This window comes from Delphinus delphis, chromosome 17 (assembly GCF_949987515.2).
Source record: "Delphinus delphis chromosome 17, mDelDel1.2, whole genome shotgun sequence".
Taxonomy (NCBI): domain Eukaryota; kingdom Metazoa; phylum Chordata; class Mammalia; order Artiodactyla; family Delphinidae; genus Delphinus; species Delphinus delphis.
The window spans coordinates 72,630,921-72,654,398 of NC_082699.1; the positions used below are offsets into that span (position 1 = coordinate 72,630,921).

The 23,478-nt window shown below is 51.5% G+C and overlaps 1 protein-coding gene across 1 annotated transcript in view; it reads right to left on the minus strand.

The window, feature by feature from the left end:
• The window catches only part of ST3GAL1 (ST3 beta-galactoside alpha-2,3-sialyltransferase 1), an 87,911-nt gene that overhangs the window by 26,850 nt on the left and 37,583 nt on the right, over window positions 1–23,478 (minus strand). Inside the window, exon 2 of the mRNA XM_059995222.1 lies at window positions 15,997–16,051. The gene's annotated coding sequence lies outside the window, so the exon portion shown is untranslated. The remainder of the gene's footprint in view (window positions 1–15,996; window positions 16,052–23,478) is intronic.

Below are 23,478 nucleotides of genomic sequence, written 5' to 3' on the forward strand. Positions count from 1 at the left end.
AAAAGAATAAAATACCTACGTATAAATCTAACTAAGGAGGTAAAAGACCTATAATTGAAATTATCAACGAAACAAAAAGGCTGCCTACTGAATGAGAGAAGATATTTACAAATGATATAGCTGATAAGGGATTAATATCCAAAACATACAAAGAACTCATACAACTCAACATCAAAAACATATAACCCAATTAAAAAATGGGCAGAAGACCTGAATATATGTTCTTCCAACGACATACAGATGGCTGACAGGCACATGAAAAGATGCCTAACATCACTAGTCATCAGGCAAATGCAAATCAAAACCACAATGATATCACCTCATGCTTGTCAGAAAAGCTATTATCAAAAAAGTACCACAGGGCTTCCTTGGGGGCACAGTGGTTGGGAATCCAGTTGCCAATGCAGGGGACACGGGTTCGAGCCCTGGTCTGGGAGGACCCCACATGCCGCGGAGCAACCAAGCCCATGCGCCACAACTAATGAGCCTGCGCTCTAGAGCCCGTGCGCCACAACTACTGAGCCCACACACCACAACTACTGAAGCCTGCGCACCTAGAGCCCGTCCTCCGCAACGAGACAAGCCACTGCAGTAAGAAGCCCACGCACCGCAACAAATGAGTAGCCCCCGCTCACCGCAACTAGAGAAAGCCCACGCAGGAACGAAGACCCAACGCATCCAAAAATAAATAACTAAAGTAAATACATTTTTAAAAAAAGTATCACAAATAACAAGTGTTGGTGAGGATGTGGAGAAAAGGGAACCACTGTGCACTGTCAGTGAGAATGTAAATTGGTGCAGTCACTATCGAAAATAATATGGAGATTCCTAAAAAAATTTTAAATAGAACTACCGTACGATCCAGCAATTCCACTTCTGGGTATTTATCCAAAGAAAACAAAAACATTAATTACAAAATATATACGCAGCCCTATGTTCACTGCAGCATAATTTACGACAGCCAAGATACAGAAGCAATCTGAGTGCCCATCAACAGACGAGTGGATAAGGAAGAGGTGCATAAATAACTCTGCCATAAAGCAGATTTGCAATAGCATGGATGGACATGGAGGGTATCATGCTTAGTGAAGTTAGAAGGAGAAAGACAAACACTGTATGGTATCGATTACATGTGAATCTAAAAAACAACAAATGAACAAACATAAAACAGAAATAGTCACAGACACAGAGAGCAAACAGGTGGTTGCCAGAGGGTAGGGGAGTGAGGGAAGGAAAGAAAGAAGAAGGGGAAGAAATAGGGAAAGCAGATTAAGAGGTATAAACTTCCAGTTGCAAAATAAATGAGTCAGGGGAGAGAAAACATACAGTGTGGGGAATATACAGTGTGCGGAATATACAGTGTGGGGAATACAGTCAATAACTTTGTAATATCTTTGTATGGTGACATATCACAACTAGAATTATTATGGTGATCCCTTTGAAATGTATAGAAATATGGAATCACTATGTTATGTAACAGGAACTAACATAGTGTTGTAGGTCAATTATAGTTCAAAACGAACAAACAAACTCACAGAAAAAAAGATCAGATTTGTGGGCTTCCCTGATGGCGCAGTGGTTGAGAGTCCGCTTGCCGATGCAGGGGACACGGGTTCGTGCCCCGGTCCGGGAAGATTCCACATGCCACGGAGCAGCTGGGCCCGTGAGCCATGGCCGCTGAGCCTGCGCATCCGGAGCCTGTGCTCCACAACGGGAGAGGCCACAACGGTGAGAGGCCCGTGTACCACAAAAAAAAAAAAAGAGATCAGAGTTGTGGTTACCAGTTCCCACTCCTCCCACCCTCTCTGGTAGGAGGAGTGCGAACAGGATGTAGGAGGTCAAAAGGTACAAACTTCCGGTTATAAGATAAAGACGTGCTAGGGATGTGATGTACTACACAATAAAGACAATGAACACTGTTGTGTGTTACATAGGAAAGTTGTGAAGAGAGCAAACCCTAAGCGTTTTCACCACAAGAAACATTTTTTCCTACTTCTTTTATTTTGTACCTATACGAGATGTTGGATGTTCACTAAACCTACTGTGCTCATCATTTCATGATGTATGTTAAGTCTAATCATGATGCTGTACACCTTAAACAGTGCTGTACGTCAATTATATCTCAATAAAACTGGAAGAAAAAACCTCCAAAGAGCTCCAAATGACCAATAAAACATAAACTAAAAAAAAAAGAACAATCTTTCCTGCACTGTTCTGCAGCCCCTGGTCACTGGACACTAGGAATCCATCTGTTCTGGTTCTGTGCCAGTGGGTCATGGCCAATGGTTGTTGGAATAAAAGATGGCCCAGACATACCTGGGTTCGAATCCCAACTCTTCCCATTCCCAGTTTTGTTCTCATGGGCAAAGCACTGCCTCTCTCTAATACTCGGTTTCTGAATCCACAAGGTGGGACGAATAATGCCCAAATGGAGGGCTGCTGTAGGATAAAAATTATTTGCACAAAAGTGACCAGCTTGGTTTCGGGACACAGAGAGGATACATTATAAATGTCAGTTCTCTTCCCTCCCTAAGTTTCAGGCTCCTCATTTGTAAAAAGTCCAACAGAGTCCCTGGCTTGCCCTACTGACAGGGTTACATAAAAGACCAAACAAAATCAGGCATGAAAGAACCAACCGGGGGAATTACGAAAATTATGATTCTGACTCGCTTCATTAGTTGCTTCCATTCCTCAAGGGACGGGACAACCAGTACTTCATTGCTCTCTGCTCTACCTCTGAGAACCTGCAGTGAAGGGGGTCCCAAAGCAGTCAATGGGCTAGAGGCATAAGGGGTATCTGTAATTCACATGGCCCAGATTCTCTCTTCAAAGGGTTAATTCTCAGTGCATCAACCCGTGTGCCTGTGAGGGCTTTTGGGGCATCCTGATTCCTTCTGTTTGCAGGGTCCCCCTGCTGGTTAGTGTCTATGGGACTGGGGATTCTTTCCTCCCTCTGTGCTCTCGGCCCTGTGCCGCAGGGGCTGGATGTCTAAAAACTCTATTTCCCAGCTTCCGCTGACCGGAGGGCTCTGGATGCAGTTGAGAATCGGCCAATAAGAGAAGGATAAACACTGCAGGTTGTCCTCCCTCCCGCAGGGGCGGAGGCTGCTGTGTGGCCTGAGCGTTGGACCCAGGCCCTCTGCCTCCCTCTACCCCCTAGTCTGCAGGGCAGCCTCCGATTCTGTGCTGGCTTCCTGGCCTCTGGGCCCCAGCCTGCAGCATCAGGACCAATATGCCCCCCATCACCTTTCCAACAACTTTATAAGCACCAGATCCCCTGAACCAAATCCTTTTGCATGAAGCCTCTGCCTCAGTGAAGCGTCATCCATCACATGGGGATAAGGTAGTGTCCAGCTCACAGGGTGGGGCCGAGAAAGACTCGAGTCAGTGCAGGGAAAGCTCATAGGTCTGTGCATGGCACACAGCGACTGCTCCCCGAACATTAGGTTTGATTACTGGCGTTCCTCCTGCGGTTTCCTGCGGGGAACGCCAGCTGACACTCCCACCTGCCCCCTCTCATTTCTGCCCCACTTCATTTAACAGCTGTGGAGGCTGAGCTCAGAAAGGGCAAGTGACTCATCCAATGACACACAGCAAAGTCCAGAGCTCAGAGGGGAACCAGGCTCCCAACTCCAAGACGGGCGTGGCCCCTTATAAGGAACCGGCTGTATTCACGCAGCTGCCCTAGCGTGGCTGTTTCTACACCTCCCAGGGCAGGAGCTCAGAGGGCGTCATGGGCCCAGATGGAGCCATCAGGGGTTGAGGTGGAGAGGTCAGAGGTCAGGAGTTAGTCTAGCTGCTGCAGCCAGGGGTGGGACGCTGCCGGGAAATCCTAAAAGCACCGAGCCCTTTGCGGTGTAACCCAGGGGCATTACAGGCGCTGCCTGAGCTTCGAGTGCCTAATGTAGAAAATGGGGTTAAGAACCATCCCTGCCTCTGAGGGGGCCGCACGGGGCACGAATTAATCTATTAATTAATTCATGGAGGCCACCTTCCATTCATGGAGGGTCTCTCCTTGCAGACCCTGTTTTAACCACGGTACTGGACAGTCACACGGCACTGGTACCAGCTCCATTCTTTCAGAGGTGGGAACAGAGGCCCACAGCTGTCAATCGACTTGTCCAAGGAGCCGGGATTCTGGGCAAGGGAAAGCCCAGTGGGTGGTGGCCCAGCCCTGAGCCCTGCGACATCTGAGCTGAGAGAGAGGGCCAGTGACCCTCTGCACTCCATGGTGGCAGCCCGAGCACTGAACAGGGTTTGCGTGCGGCCAGTTCAGGGCCTGGCAGGCAAGCGGATGTGAACCCTCCCTTCCCGGTTTTGTTTTCTCCCTGGTCAGCTCCTCCAGCCCATCCCCACCCTCTGAGTCACACACGAAATTGGCAGCCAGGCCCCCCACCCCCACCCCCGGCCCGTCCTGGGCCAGCTCCTGTGCCGTCTCCTGGCCCCGCTCAGGAAGGACCAGCCTTGGCTGCAGTCAGACCCAGGTCCCTCCAGAAAACGTCATCCAACAGAAGCCCGGCCTGGTGTGGTGAGGCCTGAGAGATGGCCCCAGCCAGGGAGAGGCAAACGGGCCGTGACACAAAGTAACACAGAAATCCCGCCTGACTTTCCAGCCCCCCGGCTTGCCCTACAGATTTCACACACTTAAGGCCAAGACATCAGCTCTTGCCTAGTCTCCGGCCTGCAGGTCTGCCATCCAGATTTTGACTTTGCGAGCCCCACCCGCAAAGCGTGAGCCGATTCCTAAAAATTCATCTGTGCGTATACACATACAGCTATTGTCCTACATGTTCCCATGGAGAACCACATGACACGGCCTCCTTCAGGGCGATGGGGGATAGAGCGTGGGATGAGCCGGCGGGCATCCCGAGAAAGCGGTAGTGCCCGGAGGACTGCAGGATGGGCCGGTAACTAGGCAGAGAGCAAGGGTCCCCAGGCAAAGGAACCTGCAGGTGCAAAGGCCTGTCAGGAGAGCAGGTGAGGCCGAAGGAACTGAAAGAGAGGTCAAGTCAAGCGGAAACCCAGAGAGGAAGATGCAGGATGGGGCTGGGGGCGGGCAGGCGAGGTCTGGCGGCCCCCTAAGGGCTGCAGCCACATCCCAGGCACCATGGGAAGCCCCTGCAGGGTTTGAAGCCGTGGGGTCTCCTGATCAGGCTCAGGGAGGTCGAGACTTGCCTAAGTCACACCAGTTGGAGGAAAACCAGGAGTGACAGCACAGCACCTCCTGCAGTGCCACCCCTTGTCCCTGCCCTGCCTGCCAGGGAGGGCCGAATGTGTGCAGCCAGGCCTTCCGGGGTCTCGGGAGGTGAGCCGGGCACCCTGACTTCTCTTCCAGATGGTCTCTCCGCCTCTCGCACCCTGCTCTGTGCCCAAGGGCTGCACGCACGGGTTCCCACGCTGGCGGGCTCCCTGGGGGCTTTGGGCCATGGGGACGCAGAAAGGAGACTGGAGGGAGAAAGGGGGCTGAGGGCAGGTGCTTAGGGCCCTGGCCCCCTCCCTGGGGGGCAGCCAGGACCTGGTGGCCGCTGGCTCCTGTCAAGCGGCCCTCTCCACGCAATGGCTCTGTTTGGGGGTCTCTGTCCTTGTCCTCTTGCCTCTTCAGCCCCAAGGTTAGAAACACCCCAATGTTTTCACTCCCAGGGACCACACTGTCCTGGTGTTTCCCTAACCCAGACCACGCCCTTGAGAATCACCCTGGCATTAACCTGCCCTCGGTGGCCCACTCTGAGTTCCCCATCTGCATCCTGCAAGCAGTACCACCTGGAGGTTTGGCCCACAGGGAGCGCTGCCTCCCCACCACTCCTCTCCCCAGAGAAACAAGCTGCTCTGAGAACAGCCCTGGCAGCTCAGAGGATGTGCAGGAAGAGCTGGCGCAGGCCAGCTGGATCCCCCTGTGCCCCGGCTCCCCTCCCTCCTCCTGCACTTTCTGGAATCCTCCCAACCATGCTGCTCCCAACACTGCCTGGGACTCACCCATCGGGAGGCCTGCTTGTCCTCCTCATGCCATGGAGTCTGGGGCAGGGAGAGAACTGGGGGCAGGGAGGCTCCCTGTGGGCACCGCTCAAGTTCCAGGCTCACCACATTCCAGTTCCCACTAGGGGGCGTGCTAACAAGCCCCGCCTCCAGGCTCCCTGGGGACACCCACCAGCCACCTCCCAACACTGCCTCCCACTGGATCACAGGGGAATCACAGGGCAAGGCCCCTTTAGCCCTTGGCCGCTCTGGGCAGTGACTGGAGCTTGAACCCCACCCACTCCTGAGCCCCGCTCTGTGACCGTTTCACCTGCTCTCTCCCACTTGTCAACTCTCTGACTTCTGCTGGAGTTAAATATCCAGATATCAGAGAGAATCCTCATTGTTTTTCCTGCAGACTAAGGCCCCTAGAACATCTCTAACCAGGTCTGGTGGCCACTGGTAGTGTCTCCTTCATCCTGTCTCTGGATTGATGAGGCAGCTGCCACCGTCTCCCCATTTATCCATGCAATCCGCCCATCTGGCAGTGTCAGCATCTGACTCTTTATGTGCCGGACATCTGGCAAGGCACCCAGAGGATCTCCAGGGAAGGTACCCTTCAAGGCTATGTAGCTTCCTAGGGACCAGCCAGGATGGGAACGAGACAGTTGCAGGTCGTGTGGGGAAGGTACTGTTATCTTACAGAGAGGGAGCTGGGGTCACACAACTACCGAGGGCTGGGGTGGATTCCCAGGCCTGCTCTTCAGTGCCAGCCTGCCTGGCTTCTCACCTGGGCACGCGAGGACCCCGTAACACCTCACTGAGCACACCGGCCACGCCTCTCCTCACCGCTAGATGGTAAAGCCAGCCTGGGCCGCTCTAGGATCATGTGCACGGCAGCTCGTACATATAACTTTCTGCTCGTGAGGGACCAGCGTTTCCAAGGAGGGAACGCCAAGGGCCCCAGGGATGCGGGAGTGGCGTGTTGGTGATAACCGAAGGGAGAAGGGAGACAACCTCTGTGGAGGAGGTGGCCATGGAGCCCAGCTTTGAACACAGGGGGCCTCTAGCACTGATGGAGGAGAACGGAGAGGGTGGGGTAAACCAGGCAGCTCCCAAAAAGTGCACGGTGGAGGCAGCGGTGATGGGGGCAATTGGCACAGTTATGGAAAACAGGGTGCTCTTAGGGGTGGCTTTGGTGGGCAGGGGCCTGGTCATGGAAGTCTTAAGAAATATGGACTTTGGGATGAAGGAAACGGGGAGCCAATGATGCTTTGTGAGCAGCAGACAGTAGTGACACAATTAGCATATGGAGTCTGGACTGGAGAGGGTGCACACAGCGCCCCCTAGAGTCTGGAGAGCAGCCCTGCCTCCGTCTCGGCGCCTTGGGAAGCCTGTTCGGGAGGGCTGTCTCCCCACTCCTGCACTAACTTGACCATTTGCCCATTTCCCCCACACCCAAGAAGTGCGGCAGGCTGGGAGAACCCTCCCCAGGGCTTGCAAATCCTCCTCCCCTCACCCTAGTACCTCTTGCCTGCTGCTTTGCTGAGGAGCGCTGGAGGAAAAAGCAGAGGTTCCCGGAAGCACAAGCAGTGCTTCAGAGCAGGTGCTTTGGAGAAGCGCTCCCGAGAAACATGATTAACCAGGATTAGGGTCATATGAGAAGGAGCTGGATAAATTTTCCTATTGTGAGCTGCACAAAAGGAATTTAAATCCACAAATCTTCTTATGTGTGTAGACTGAAGGGTGCTCAATTCGGAGTCCAAAGACATCCGCACAACATCCAAAGCGTGTAACGTGGTCAGGAATTTAAGGAGTTGCCCTGTATAGGCAGCACATCGGGAGGACATTGGTCCCCAGAAGAAAGAGGGGTTTCCCTGATTTGGGTGGCACAAAAGTCATGACAAAGGAAAGCCAATTGGGAACTCTGAATCCCCACCCCAGGCCCCGCCTCCGGGGTTGGCCCCTGACTCCAAAGAGCTTTGCAGAAGTGAATGGCTGGAGTCCTGACTGGTCTTAAAGAGATAACTTCCTCCCAGGCCCCCTAACTTCATGGGGAGATGTGCACTCTAATGATTAACAAGGGGCTTCCAGAAGGCTCCTGAAGGGGTTGGGGGTCGATCTCTGGTGATGCCCAGAACGGGGATTTGGAGTGCCTGATAAACCCAGCAGCCAAAGTGGCGAGGAGCCCGGCACCTCCCGCCCCCCGTGTTCTGGGATGGGCGGGGACCCCAGACAAGCACGTGTCTGGCACAAACCATCCCCGGAAAACAAGGGTGAGAGGGGTATCATAGTGCCCAGTGGGGCCGCTGGGATAAAACTACCCTAGCCCAGGGGACCCCCCTGGCGGTCCGGTGGTTACGACTTTGCCTCCAATGCAGGGGGTGCGGGTTCGATCCCTGGTCGGGGAGCTAAGATCCCACATGCCCCGTGGGCAAAAACCACATAAAACAGAAACAATATTGTAACAAATTCAATAAAGACTTTAAAAATGGTCCACATCAAAAAAAAAAAAAACTTAAAAAAACCCAAAAACTGCCCGGGCCCAGCTTCCCTCCCCATCCCCCAGCCAAGCCCCACTCGGGAGGAAAGGAAGGGCAGCTCAGCCCATTCAACACCACAGCACTCGGGGCCCAAGCCACCTGCATGGGGCTCCCTCCCGAGCCCGGAACTTGGGAAAGGAGGGAGACCAAAGGAGGGAGACCTTGCCCCCTTGACAAGGGATGATGCGGCAGTCCAGTGGGAGGACCAAGAATAAAGGTGCCTGGAGCAGGTGCGCGAGGATGGTGTCATGGGGGCCAGGGAGTTTCCAGGGCAGCTGAGACCAGGAAGCCCGGGAAAGCCTAGGGCAGGAAGTTTGAGAGAACACGGGCCAGGCTGGGGCAGCAGGATCCCAGCGAGCAGGGTAAGAGCAGAGGCCAGGGATGACCTGGCACACGGTGGGAGGATGTGGCAGATGTCCCCAGAGCCCAGCGTAGCTAAGGGGGGCAGGAGGTCTCGGAGCCACAGAAGAAAGGGAGATGCCCGGGTTGCTATCTCTCCGTTTGCACCCACAGCTGGAGAGTCTTGAAGAAATCTGTGCTACTGTGTGTCGGGGACCTATCCCTAACATCGACAACTGTGCGCCGGGCACAGAGCTGGGTGCTTCTCCCAGGGCATAAGGGGGTGATGCTGCCTCTGTCACAGCCAACGCTGAGGGCACTTGTGCAAGGGCACATGGCCAGGGATGGGCGTGAGATTCAACCCAGAGTCAAAGCTGCACTGCAGCCACTGTGCCTACTGGGAGGCCCTGACCTGCAGGTATGTGTATCTTCTTCCCAGTTGGGAGATGTTAGGGACTCTGGGCAATACCCAGATGACCCTCTCCCGCTGCTGGAGCTCCGGCCCCTCGGTCTCCCTTCTCACATCTGTAACTAACGAATATTATCTAGTAAGTGCTCATAAGTGCTCATCATTTAAGCATTTATTTGACCAAAGGGGCTCAGGCAGGTTAAAGGACCTGCTCACGGTCACCCATCGGGGCAAGCAGTGGATGGAGACACAACTCAGGACAGCATCCGTTTCCTGTGGGGGAAGTGGAAAGAGGACGGGGGCTGCAGTTCCAAAGCCTGATTAGCTGTGTGACCTTGGACGAGCCACCTGACCACACTGAGCCGTACCCAGCCCTTGTGTGCAAAACTGAAACAGTAAAGACCATGCCTTAGGAGTCCTGAAGGAAAGGAATGAGACAAGGACAAGCTTTGGCCTCCATACAGGCCAGTAGCCTATCTGATCCGTCCTCTGTATTAATCCGATTAAGAGAAGACGTATCCTGTGCCCTGACTTTGGGCTGAGTGCAGCTCTTAGAGCTGGTCTAAGAGCTTTATTCCTGCGAACTTGTTGAATCTATTAATACACCTATTTTACAGATGAAAAAATGGAGGCTCAGGGAGGTTAAGCCATTTGGCCCAGGGCTGTACATTTTGTAGAATGACACTAAAAGGTGAGCCAAGCCATCTGGACCCAAGTGCCTGAGCTCTGCACCAAAGTGCCCTGCAGCCTGACCTGCTTCCACAGCTGGAGTCCTGGCTGGAGCCCATCATCTCCCCTGCGGGCGCATCCCTGCCAGCTAGACCCCACTCAGGACTATTCCCACCCCTGCCTCTCCCCGCAAAGTACTCACAGCCACTACTTATCCTCTATGCAATGGAAGAGGCAAGTCAAGCAGGAGAGAGGGAAAGAGCGAGCTACGCTGACCCCCAGATGGCGAATGCCCCCCTTGTGGTCAGGTGTGCCCCAGGGACGGAGCTGTTCTGCCCCAGCTCCCGAGGGCTGCGGGCAGGAGACTTCAGGGTTTGTCCCCTGCTGCCCATCAAAGGGCCTCCAACTTGGGGAACACAGCACTTTCAAAATCTCTCGTTCTGCCTAATTTGCTTTAAAACACACAGGCGTCCTTTCATCTTCTCCTAAAATGCCTGTGGTGAGAGGCGGGCTTTGAAGAGGCTGGCTGCTCTCCTGGGGTCTCAGAGGCTGGCCAGGGTGGCAAGTCCAGGCATGTCTCAGGGTCTGGCGGAGCACCTGACACCAGTCAGGGTCTCCACCTGAGAGTCCCAGAGCTTCTATCTTGCCAGCTAGGTGACCTCGCCCAGCCACGGGGCGGCATCCCGGGTTGACACAGGGACCGCTGGAGTTTGAGGGAGGGACATGGGGGTAACTACAGCTCTCTCCAGATGTACAGCACGGGGTGGGAGTGAGGGACGATGAAATCAAATTCATATTTTATGGCAACTCAAGAAAAATTTAAACACAAAAGTTCTCTTTGCCCATTTGGACCTCCTCCTTCCCTTCAGTGTGTGCTGTGCATGGGCACCCAGACCTCCTTGGAAGATAACATTCCTCCTTAATCTCATAAAGGGCCACAATTCCTTAGGAGATAACCTTTCCTCTTAATCTGGTAAGGGGTCACGATGACCCATGACCCGTTACTTGCTCTGGACGTGTAGACCTGGATTGTGTAAACTGCCCATAATACATCATTTGATGTCCAACCCTTTGTCTCAAAAACTTGTATACCTGTGCTCTGATCTTTAACGGGAGGAACAGTCCTCAGAGCTTTCTAAAAGACTGTCTCCTGGGTTATAATCGTCAGGTTAGCTCGAATAAGATTTTCCATTTCTTTCTTAGATGGACTATTGATTCGTTTTTTTCATCCATAAGAACATGATCTGAAGAGGGGCTGCCCCAGCTCTTTTCTCTGGCTCTATTCTTTTGCCCTCTGGGAACCTGACCCTTTTCACCTTCACATCCTTCCCTCTCCCAGTGAATGACCAACATCTTTATCAAGGAAGATACTGGCAGGTGAATTCTACATGGGTGTCTGCGTGTGTGCTGTGAACTAGAGCTGCACGTCAAATAGTTTCAATCTCAGTTAAAAAAAGGAATCATCTAAAACCTAGAAGACTGAACTATTAGAATGAGTTTGCATCCTCATATTAATGCAAATAATAAGTACATGGTCTTCAGATTCAACTTATATTCACGAGGCCTCTACAATATGCCCAGATGCCAATTTCCTTCCTATTTTATCGGTAGATAAGCAGGTTAGAGAATAAGTGCCTTCTGACAAGCCATGACTTGCAATTGGTCCCAAGAACGTTCACTCCCTTCTGTTTCCTGAGCTCAGCCTCTGAAAGCACTGACTGAGCTAAAATCGTCCCTAAAATTTAGAAGAATTCACCCTGAGCTCAGGCTCCAGGCATGAAAGGAGTGGGGTCTCTCCCACCTCATACCAGTCTCTCTTCTCTGACCCAGGACTCGCCGGTCTTCTGCCAGCATCCCTGAAACACTAACAAGCTAGCTTATTAGCTTGTTAGTGGAATAAAATCAAACCCCAGACCTTACACCCATGCTTTTCTACTTTCCATATCTTAAAGTATCCTGTTATCAACCAAACGTCCTTGGTGATGGAGTGAGTGGCTTTCTGTCTCCTGTCGCCTCCCAGCAGGTGAATTTCATGTCTCCAGCATCATCTTCCCCCGAATTTCCCTGGTTCCCTCTCTTCCCCTTTTCCCCAGAATTCAGATGAGACTGTATTGGATGGAACAGACCAGAAAAAATTTGATTTGATTAAAGCAAAGAGAGACATTAGCTTTAGTTAGTAAACACAGAACGTGTTTCGCCAATGAATTTGGGGCAGATGTTGTGGAAAACAGAAAACGTAGAGAAGTGAAAGTTTCTGAACATTTATATTTTTGTGACCTTGAGAGCGAGCTCAGTCATGGAGTCTCTAGAGTTTGACCAAATGTAGAAAACGGTCAGGTTGAGCCTGAACTGCCCTTGAGAGCACAGACTGTGTCTTACTTAGTTCTGTGTCTCTGGTGCTGGGCCCTTGGCCCTGGCCCCTCATGGGGGCCTGTTAATGGGCAGATGGACAGGTGGATAGCCCAATGATGCTGATGGGCTTGCTGGTCGACCACCAGGCTCCCTGCTCCTCGGGGAGGAAGCAGGGAGGGTTGAGCCTCACGGTACATGAGCTTTTTGCCCCTTTCTCATGGGAAACTTTCAAGGAACTCATGGTAACCAGGCAGAACTGCTTTCTGATTATTATTTTTCCAGTTGAATGAGATTAAGTTCACAGAAGACTTAATAAGTCCTTTTGGGCCCTGAGGAAAGATACATATTCCTTTGCTACCGGAAATGAGTTTCTGGCTCTGCAGACCCAGGTCTCAGATCAGGGAGAGGTGAGGACTATTTGAAGCCCTTTACATGAATGCCTGAGGCAGGACGGCCAAGGCCGTGCCCCCTTCATTCGGCCCCTCCCTGCCAAGAGCCCCATGTCTACAGAATCGAAGGGAAGCTGCCGAAACTCTCCATCCCTGGGCCTGACTACTGCCTGCTTTGAGGCAAAGGCTCGTGGCATTTCAGGATCGCAGAGGGTCACGGGAAGCATCACACATTTCTGCTTTTTTTTTTTTTTTTTTCCCAGGTGCAGAAACTAAGGCTCCGGGGTGGGGGGGAGAGGATGTGACTTGTCCAAAGTTGTAAATGAGAACGTGGTGGCAGCAAGATTCGAAGCTGGGGTCCCTCACCCCCAAAGTATGTCCCTTCTGGCCCACCTGGCCTATGAGCTTCTCCAGCAAGAGCTAGACTACATCAGCACCAACACAGATACAGAGCAGACGGAGCCCCAGATGGGACGGGCCCGCCCGAGATCACAGCCTGCTAACGGCCACACCCCCGTCCCCACCCCAGGCTCTGTGGGCTGGAGCCCCTTCTCCTGAGCTCAGCTTGAGGTCAGCAGTGCAGCTCCAACCTACTTTCTTGCTCTGTTTCTGTGATTTTGGAATACAGATTCCTGCCACAGATTCCTGCCCTGCTTGGAAGCATGGGCCTGAAATGGTACATTACAGTGCACGGAAAACCCACAGTCTTGGTATAAACACACATTTTGAGAATAAATGCAAAGCAAGAATGTGAAACCATTTCAAATGTCACCCAAGAGTGAACTGTGCAAAGAGGATGAAGAAATGAGACAAGCGGTTTCTTGTTAGAGATATACCTTCTCTCTGCCCCATTCAATTCTGTTTGATTTTTCTTGCTACACAACTGCTACTCCCTGCCACACCCCTAGACACTTGGAGGTGACAGATGGAGGGAACAATGGAGATGATTAGGAACTGTGTTGCTGGAAGGTGGGGAGGCAAGCACATAGAGAATCAGAATCCAAGGGTGCAAAGGTACAATAAGCACATGCCCTGCCCCAGGGCCTTTGCACGTGCCCCTCCCTCTACCTAGAACATGTTCTCAAGGTGGAACCCACAGGGCTTGCTCCTTCACTGCATTCATTCTTCTGCCCAGCTGCCCTCCTAGGAGAGGCCTTCCCTGATCACCCCAAGACAGTCTCGCTGTCACTATCCCTTTGCTCGGCTGCATTTTCCTTCACAGCCTTAATCAGAAAAATGACACTCCATTGTATACTGAATTCCTTCTTTGTCTGTCTCCTCCCCAGCAGGAGGGCAGGAACTTCACCTGTGTCCCTCACTGCTGTGTTCCCCCCTGCTGAGAACAGCGTTAGGATCTCAACAAATATGTGTGGACTGACGGCAGAGTGAAAAGTGCTCCAAGCTCAGGGAGCAGAGGTTCATTCTGGTGTGGGCACAGTGAAAATGAGGGAACTTGTGCCTCAGTGTTCTCATATGGTGAATGGGATGATTCCAATGACAACCTCAACCAGCCTGGCCCATGAACGGCCGGCCACAGTACCCTGCTCAGAGCAGGTGCCCTCTGAACTCTGGACCTTGTGTCTTGAGGTTTCCTCTCCTAGCTGAGCTCTGCTTGTCCCCGCCCGAGCAGATCAGCCATCCTCAGGGAGAGGAAGTCAGGGCCCAGCCTACAGATTTCCTTTGGCTTCTGCAAAAACAGCAAAACCAAAAATACTACAAAACCACACTGTGTATCTGTACAGGGCTCAGAGCCGTGGCCAGCAGGTGTGAGTCCTGCCTGCTGGGCTCCTCTGTGGCAGGAACAGAACGCAGAGCACATAGCTCATGAGCAGGCGCCTGGCCCCGCTGTGGGGTCCACGGATCTGGTTCCCAAGATCCTGGAGCCTCCGTCTGACCTCCTTGGAACAGTAGGATGGCCTCTGTCGGCCACGGGAGGCTCATTCCTGAACCCACGTGTGCATCTGGCTCTGGGTTTGTCCTGACCAGGGTATGCATGGAGGATAGGGTGGTTTTTATCAAATGCCACCCCCTTCTCAGTCCTCTGCCCCCATGGCTCTTCCCCGTCAACAAGGAATCTGCATGAGCATCATCAAATGCTCACTGATGCCCCAGCTGGGAAACCACGGCCAAGGGTCAGCCTTGGCTGCACTTGGTCCATAACCCACTGTACAGATGGGCAAACTGAGGCCCCGTGAAGAGGAGGGCCTTGGCAAAGTCCACACAGTGTGATGTGGCAGAACCAGACCTAGAACCAGCTTTCCGGACTCCTGGACAAGGACAATGGCCGTTAGATTGTGTTTTTCATATCTTCTTTAAACTGAATCTCACCCAGGCAACAAGTAGCTACTGAAACTCAGTTTTCCGGTTGATCCAAGGGTGGGGACTCCTGGCCCAGCTGCTGGGCCGCCTCACCACCCCTAAGGGGGTTTTAAAACCAAAGCCCTTCACAGACCACACCCACTGTCCACTCTAGTAGCCTGTGAATGACACACTCACTTCCACCCCGACTCCAGGGTTTTCTTGGAGGACTTTGGAGACCAAATCAGGTAGTTTATTTGTGGTCATGTTACTAAATGGGGCTTGTTCATTCTCAAAGGTTTTTCAAAACTGAGTTCTAGGAAATCTTCTGAAAAGGAAGAGAGAAGGTTTCAAGGATGAGAAAGAGGAGATGGAAGAAAGGGGATGTGAGAAGCAGCAGGACGAGGAGAAAGTGGATATGGTCGGAGCCACAGTGAGGATGCAGGAGAGACGCTGGTGGAGAGCATTAGCACTCAGTGGGTGCCTATCTGCATGTGGGGTGGAGGTGCTGGGGGCCTCCAGGCTGGACCCACCTCCACGCCTGCCCTGCCTTCCTTCCCACCACCAAGTCAAGGGTCCTGCTTTTGGAATCACAAAGAAAGACCCATTCATCTCCAAAATAGTCTATAGATACAGTCTGTGCATAGAGCGTCTGCTCTTTATAACGGGGCTATAACGCATTTCTTATTTGCACGTGTTGGCTCCTTGCTGATGCATCTGAATGTGGCAAAAAGGGGAAATGCTTAGTTAACCAAGACTTTTCTATGATTAGACACACATCCCTATCCCTGAACATTGCACGACCGCGTGAGATTAGAAAGGACTGCCTTCTAATCACCCTGTAGGTACGGAGAGCCTACTGTGCTCTGGATGCTGTAGAAGGCATCGGAAGAAATATGACAATAACCAAGTCACAGGCCTCCCATGCTTGGGTGGAGGAGGACGGTCATTTCAGCATGGTTTAAGGCACAGAAAACAAGGCGATTAAGAGTACAGATTCTGGTGTCAAAGAGAGCAGGGTTCAAATCCCAGCTCTGCAACTTACCGGCTGTGTGACCTCTGGGGAGTTCCTTAACCTCTCTGAGCCTCAGTCTCTGCATCTGAAAAATAGAAGAAAATACTCAGTCTTAAGGAGAGGGAGTGAAGATCTAACGAGAGCGCCTGCCTTCTACTCAGCTCAGACACAGAGTAAATACTGACTGCTGATGAGAAGAGGCATGCCGCGGTGTGGGGAGGGAACAGCGGTCACCTACAGAGCCCTGCGGGGAGTCAGGGGACCTGAATGTGCAGGCTCTCTGCTCCAAACTGTAAATGAAATCTCCGTGCCGCCTGATCACCATGACCGCTTCCTGCTCTAAACAGAAGACAGAGGAGGGCGTATTCCGATCCTGAGACCGCTGTGTGCCCCACACTGAGCTAAGATTCTTCACATGTGGTTTAACCTCCCAGCCTCTGACAGGACAGAGGAGGAAACTGGGGCCCATCAGGTGGAGCCCAGTGGGGTCCGAGAGGGGCTGGAAACCTGTCTGTCGGGTTGAAGCCCTTCTCTACCCAGAGGACAGAGGGCAGACAGGAGCAGGTGGCACCTGCAACTGAATTCGTGGCAAGTCCCAGATCACATGTGGGGTGGGAGGGGGTCTGACTCAGAAATATTCTAACTGGCAGCCAACAGCTGTGCGTTTTGCATTTGCGAAGGGAGAGAGAACTTGAATCTGAGAATTAGGAGGTGTCATTGCTATTTTAGCACTTTTCCCTAAACGTGGAGTAGGGGAAGGGCCCTCCGTAAACAATAAGGACGACATGCTATGGTATTATTATTATTAATAAGCCTGCGGGCTTGCAGCTGCTTCAGCCACATGCTGTCTTAGCTCTTGTCCCCTGCGAGGTGTGCAAAATGCTCCTGCCCCTGGGGGTGGCGATGAAAACGACTTTCTGAATGGTCAAGACCTCCGGGTCCTCTTTCTCTCCCCCTCATCTGAGCACACCCGCGACCGTGGACCTGAGCTGGCTGACCTCTGCCCGTCAATAATGGATGACCTGTGGACATCAGCATCACATAGCACCCGCCCCGGCCAGCAGGAGGGAGCCGCTGCCCAGGATGTGCCCAACCTGCCTCTGACTCTCCATGGAAGCAACAGGAAAGGAGGATTTTTTTTTGGTTTTTTATTGAAGTATATCTGATTTACAGTGTTGTGTTAGTTTCAGGTGTACAGCACAGTGATTCAGTGATATCTACATATTCTTTTTCAGCTTCTTTTCCCTTATAGATTATTACAAAATACTGAGTATAGTCCCCTGTGCTATACAGTAGGTCCTTGTTGGATATCTATTTTATATATATTAGTGCATATATGTTAATCCCAAACTCCTAATTTATCCCTCCCCCCTTCCCTTTTGGTAACCATAAGTTTGCTTTCTAGATCTGTGGGTCTATTTCTGTTTTGCAAATAAGTTCATTTGTATCTTTTTTTTCTAGATTCCGCATGTAAGTGATATCATATATTTGTCTTTCTCTTTCTAACTTACTTCACTTAGTGTGATGATAATCTCTAAGTCCATCCATGTTGCTGCAAATGGCATTATTTTATTCTTTTTCATGGCTGAGTAATACTCCACTGTGTGTGTGTGTGTGTGTGTGTGTGTGTGTGTGTGTGTATAAAAATAACATGTAAAAATAACATCTTCTTTATCCATTCACCTGTCGATGGACATTTAGGTTGCTTCCGTGTCTTGTATTGCCAATAGAGCTGCTATGAACTTTGGGGTGCATGTATCTTTTCAAATATTACAATTTTCTCTGGATATACATCCAGAAAGGAGGAATTTTTAAAAATCATCAAATAGTTTAATTAAAAGTAATTACTTTCCAGAACAAGCAGCACGTATTGCTTGTTCCCTTCTCCCACCACATGCAGGGAGCTACGGGAGACACAGTCCATAATTAACGTCAGGTGAGCCTCAAGGCCATACATGCAGTGGCAAGGGGCATGGGCTGTGAAGCCAGACTGCCAGCTCTGTCACTGCTGGCTGTGCCTCCTTCAGTGAGTCACTTACCCTCAGTTTCCTCATCTGTAAACTAGGAACATTGAGACTGCCTACCTCCTAGGGTTGCTGAGAAGATTAAGAAGGTCAATGTATAGACAGTGACAAGGAGAAAGTGCTCTCTAAGGACCAAACTACCATCATCATCACCATGATGTCATCATCACCATATCATCATCATAATTATATCATCATCATTACTGTCATCACCATCATCACCATCATCATCACCATCATCATCATCCCATATCATCATCTCATCATCATCATCATCATCTCCTCATCATCATCATCTCATCATCATCACCATCATCATCATCATCGTCTGCTCTTGGCCAGATGCCGCACATCACATGAGAAGTGTCACTGCTCCCATTTCCCAGATGAGGAAACTGAGCCTGAGATAAGATAGCACACACTGAATTATTCATCATGCCAATAATTAATTAGCAATGAGCTGGGAGGAGGCCCAGAACTTTCACATGGTACTCTCTTCTCCATGACACTGCTGGCCTGAGCACATCAGGCAGAGGGCTTGGAAAGGCCGGCTGTCCCCATGTCCTTTAACCTTTTCATCCCCAGGCAATAGTGCCATCTGCTAAATAAACATCCTCGGACACAGTCCTTCCTGAGCAAGGCCAGAAGTGGGAAAGGTAACAGGAATGAGGGAAGAGAAATGAACACAGGGTTTTTGAGTGTCGCCATGGAACCCCAAGAGGTCATTCCGAGCTCGTGGTTCTGTGTCAGAAACTTCCCCGGACCCAAAGCAGTGAGAATAAGTTCTCCTGATGCCCGTCCATGCCCAGCCCTGTCACATTGTGGTGCTTTGCTGGTGGGGGGCAGTATCTGTGGGAGGGAGTTTAGAGAATTATGGCCACCTTGGAGTTTATAACAACATCGTCGTAAAAAAGGATCTCTCTGAGTCTACCCTGGCTCTGAACATTGCCTAACTACCTTGGTATAAGCACAAAGGCCACGAGAAATCTGCTGAGATTTTGCTGACAAACCCACTCTGTCTAATGTGAGGGATCCTGGTTGGCCTGAGACCATCACTTGTCCACACAGCAGGCTCGCAGCACAGCCAGGAGCACAGCCCAGGGCCTCCTAACCCTGGGTGGCTCCTGTCAGCTGCCTCAGGCTTCACGGTAGGATCCCCAAAATATATTTTCTGAGCACCTGGTGTGTGCCAGGAATTGGAACAGAGGCCAAGGATTTAAAGATAAATGGAATGAGAGATACCTACACAGGGGAATACCCCAAACGTGGGACAAACTACCACCAAGTACTCCCAGCAGCCTTGCACCTATTCAGTGCTCCCAAGCCAGACGCCCTAAGTGCCTGGCCCATCACATTCGCAACAGCCCTACAGAATAAGGCACTGAGTGGTATCTCCCCACCAAATACATAGGCTAAAGCCCTAACCTCCAATGTGACTGAATTTGGAGACAGGGCCTTTAGAGAGGGAATTAAGGTTAAGTGAGGTCATAAAGGTGGGACCCTAAGCTGACAGGACTGGTGTCCTTATAAGACGTGCACACACAGAAGGAAGGCTGTGTGAGAACACCATGAGAAGGTGGCCAGAAAGAGAGGCCTCACCAGAAACCAACCCTGGCAGCACCTTGATCTTGGACTCTGAGCCTCCAAAACTGTGTAAAAAAATTACATTTCTTTCATCTAAGCCACACGGTTTATGATACTCTGTTACGGCAGCCCTTGGAGGCTAATCCAGGGCTATAACTGTCACCCCCATTTTGCAGATGAGGAAGTTGAGGCACAAGGAGGTGACGGACCACACTGAAGGCCACACAACTACTAAGAGGCAGAGTCAGACCCACGCATCTGGCTGCAGAGCCCAATGGTTTACGGCCAATTGTATTATGCAAACATCGTTCCCCTCTCTTTGCCCCCAACCCCTCACCGTGGGGGACTCTAACTCCCTGCTCCACCGACGCTGGGTTTGGCCATGTCCCTTGCTTTGGCCAATAGAGTGTGAGCAGACGTGCTCTGTGTGCCACCTCTAAGCAGAAGGTTTAAATTTGATTGTGTGGCTCGCTCCGTTCTGGCGTGAGCACAGCGTGTCCTAGACGGTGACCACCTTCAGCCCGGGCCTCTGACCGAGAGAACTCAAGGAACACGGCTGAGCCGCAGTCACCCTGCCGTTCGTTGATCACAGTCTGCCTGTGATGTGAACAGGAAATAAGCATGTGTTGTACGTCACTGAGATTCGGGGACTCTTTGTTAGGCAGCACCATACACGGTTCCTTTTGCAATTATCCAGACTCCTTCCAACAAATATTCCATTTGGAAGGACTGAGTAGGTGGCCTGGAGACTTCCAACCCAGGCTCTGCCATTCACCAGCTTTGTGGCTTTGGATAAGCCACTTCACTTCTCCAAGCCTCTGTTTTCTCATCTGCAAAATGGGCATAATAACAGCACCCCCCCCCACCCCGACTCCGATCCTGGAGTTGTTGCAGGGACTCAGTGAGAGATGATAGAAAGTTCTCAGCACAGCGTCTGACATAGTAGGTGCTCGTACGGTTGGTAAGCGGGATGGTGGTGTGATGTATTAAGTCGGAAGGTGGACGGGACTGGATTCGAATCAAGTGGTCCTCTTTTCAGCACATCCTTACAGCAAGGCCTCCCTCCATGTCGATCGGGTGGAAGTCTGCATTCTACAGGAGGGGACGGGGCCGGTCCCACTCAAGAAGGCAGCAGGAAGCAGGCTGCGCGAGGAACCGGGAGGCACTTGGTTCTCGCAAAGGCAAAGCTGGGTTTTCCCCAGCCCAGAGTCAAGAAAGCCTGGACAGGAAGGAAGGCTGGGAAAGCACTTTGAGGGTCTGGCTCCTCTTCTCCCCCCTCCAGTCCCACTTCACAGATGAGAAACTGAACCTGGGAAGGGGGAGTGTCTTCCCCAGGGTCACACAGCCACATAGCTTCGGAACTTGGAATAGAACCTTGGTCTCCTGAGATGAGCGTCACTCCTCCGCCTCCTGCTCTTCTACGAGGAAACGTGGCTCATTCCTTCCGCTGGCTCGGAAGGCAAATGTCAAGTTTCTCTATCTCTGTGGGTGGATTTACCAAAACTCAACATAACTCAACAAGCTTTTCTCTGAGTCACTTCAAAACATCTCCCTTGTCTTTCAGGGAGAGTCGATCTCATTCACATGCTCCATGGATCCTGGAATGGGAAGTGGGGTGGTCAACTGTGAACTCAACGCAGGGCATAAAGGAGGAGTTGGTGGGCACTGGATCTGGTTTGGGGTCTTTGTTTGTTGGTCTGCTTTCCCCCAAGCCTTGCGATTGGCAGTAGGGGGAGAGCGGGTGCGGGAAGGTACAGAATCCGCTCTTCAGAGCTGCTGGTCCAGAGTACGTGAGACAGGATGCTGTACGTTAGAGAAGAGACAGGAAAGGTGAGCACAGGCTGTGCTAGACAGGGAGGGCTTCAGGGAAGAGGTGAGCCTGGCACTGGTTCTAGAAAGACAGGGAGAATAAGACAAGGTAGAGGAGAAAAAGAATTCCAGAGTCTTGTGGGGTAAAGTTTTGAAAGAGAGCAAGGAGGACAAACATCCCACTTTTGTGTTTTTGTTTTTCTTCACAGGGCCGGGGGCAGAGCTGATAATGAGTAATCGGTAGAATCCATGATCTGAACATTCAGGGAGCATCACTGGAGCGTGCCTCAGTTTATCCATCTGCAAAATGGGGAAACTGCAGCCAACTGTATAGGCTTCTGGAGGGTAGAGAAGGATGAAACCCACGTGGGACATCCCAGAGGAGGCCCTGCAAGTGGTCTAGAGTTACACTGCCCAGCACAGCAGTCACTGTTGAAAGGCAGTTCTTCATGGGTCTTCTGCACGTCTATGTGTCTTTGGGGCAGAAGCAACGACAGCTTCTGTTCTGGACTATCTTTTCAAGGATGCAGAGGGAATGGAAGATAGAGGTAGTGTGTCCCTCTGGAGCAGAGCCCAGGTCTGCTTACCATCCAGTATCATAATAAAGACTATTTTTTATTAGTAATAAAGTTGGGTAGGTTTGCTTGCAGACCATTATAAAAGATCATGGATCTCATCTACAAAGCAAAGCCATGGGACTTGGGAAGCAAGCAAATGATACAAACGAAAGCTCAGACTGCCTTCTGTGGGTGCTATGAGTAATACTGTCCTTCGTGTCTGATCCAGGAAGCTCACGTCTTCTGCCAGCATCTCCCAACAGGCTGATTTGTTAGCTTACAACTAGAATAACATCTCAAGATTTTCAGTTCTTCACAGCCACTGGCCACACGTGGCTATTTTTAATTAAAATGAAATAAAATGTAAAATACAGTTCTTCAGTTGCGACAACCATATTTCAAGCACTTAATAGCCTCGTATGGTTAGCAGGGACTGGACAGGACAGATGGGGGCCATTCCCATCACTGGGAAAGCTCTATGAAGAGCACTGATCTAAGACATAAGGGCACAGGGTATGGGGCCGGACCAGCTTGGGTTCAATCCTTGCTTCTGCAATTTCTGGCTCTGAGACTTTCAGCAAGTTATTTCAGCTGAGTTCCCTTTCCTTGTCTGTAAGGCAAGAAAAACAGGGCTGACCTAAGGGTTCTTATGAGGATTCCGCAAGACAGCACATACAAAGGGTGCAGTCCAGCCTGCTGAGGGGGTCCCTAAACAGGAACTAATAATTTAGATATTGAGCAAATGCCACTTCCCCTTCACACTACAGTGGCAGGCAACACTGAGTGGTGCGAATGAACAGGAAGCAAGGTGACAAACATAGACAGGCCTAGGAAGTCAAGTCCAAAGGTTTAGCCTGAGGGCAAGTGGGAGCCTCAGAAGATTGTAGGCAGAGGGAGGCCTCGTCTCTGCCCACCCAAGCTCATGGAGGCAGTGTGGGAGGGGAAAGGCCACAGGCTTTGGTCTAGAAGACATGGCTGGGATTCTGACACTGTCCCTCTCGAGCTGGGAGGCCCGGGGCAGGTATTTTATCTCAAGAGGCGTGGCTTTCACCTTGCAGACGCTGGCATTGTAAGCCCCACCTCGTGGGGTTGGTGGGAGAGGTAAATGAGATAATACGCTTAAAGCTTCTAGAAAGATCCTGGCGCATAGCAGGCACACTAAGAAAGGAAAATCCATTGCTTTCTTCTCTGGGCTGGCCGAGAGGACAGGCAGGAAACCTGAGTGGCCTGGAGGGGCAGGGGGTGGTAACCAGGAGCTGCTGGCCTTTCCTCGGGTAGCAGATTACTCGCAGTGACCCTCAGAGACACCTCACCTGGAAAGGCAGGTCGCAGGTTTGAATTCCCTCAGCTGGGGTCAGGCTACGTGGAAGGGGCCGCCAGGTCCCTGGAGAGTGGCCGCTCTTGGCGCCCAGTGCAGAGAGCCTTTTCTGAGCCGCTAACACCCCTCAGCTGTTGTGTCTCTTGGCTGCTAGCAGCTGCCCCTTCCTCCAGAGGACTGCCCTGGCCAGACAGGAGCTGCCTCGCCCAAGAGGTGACCC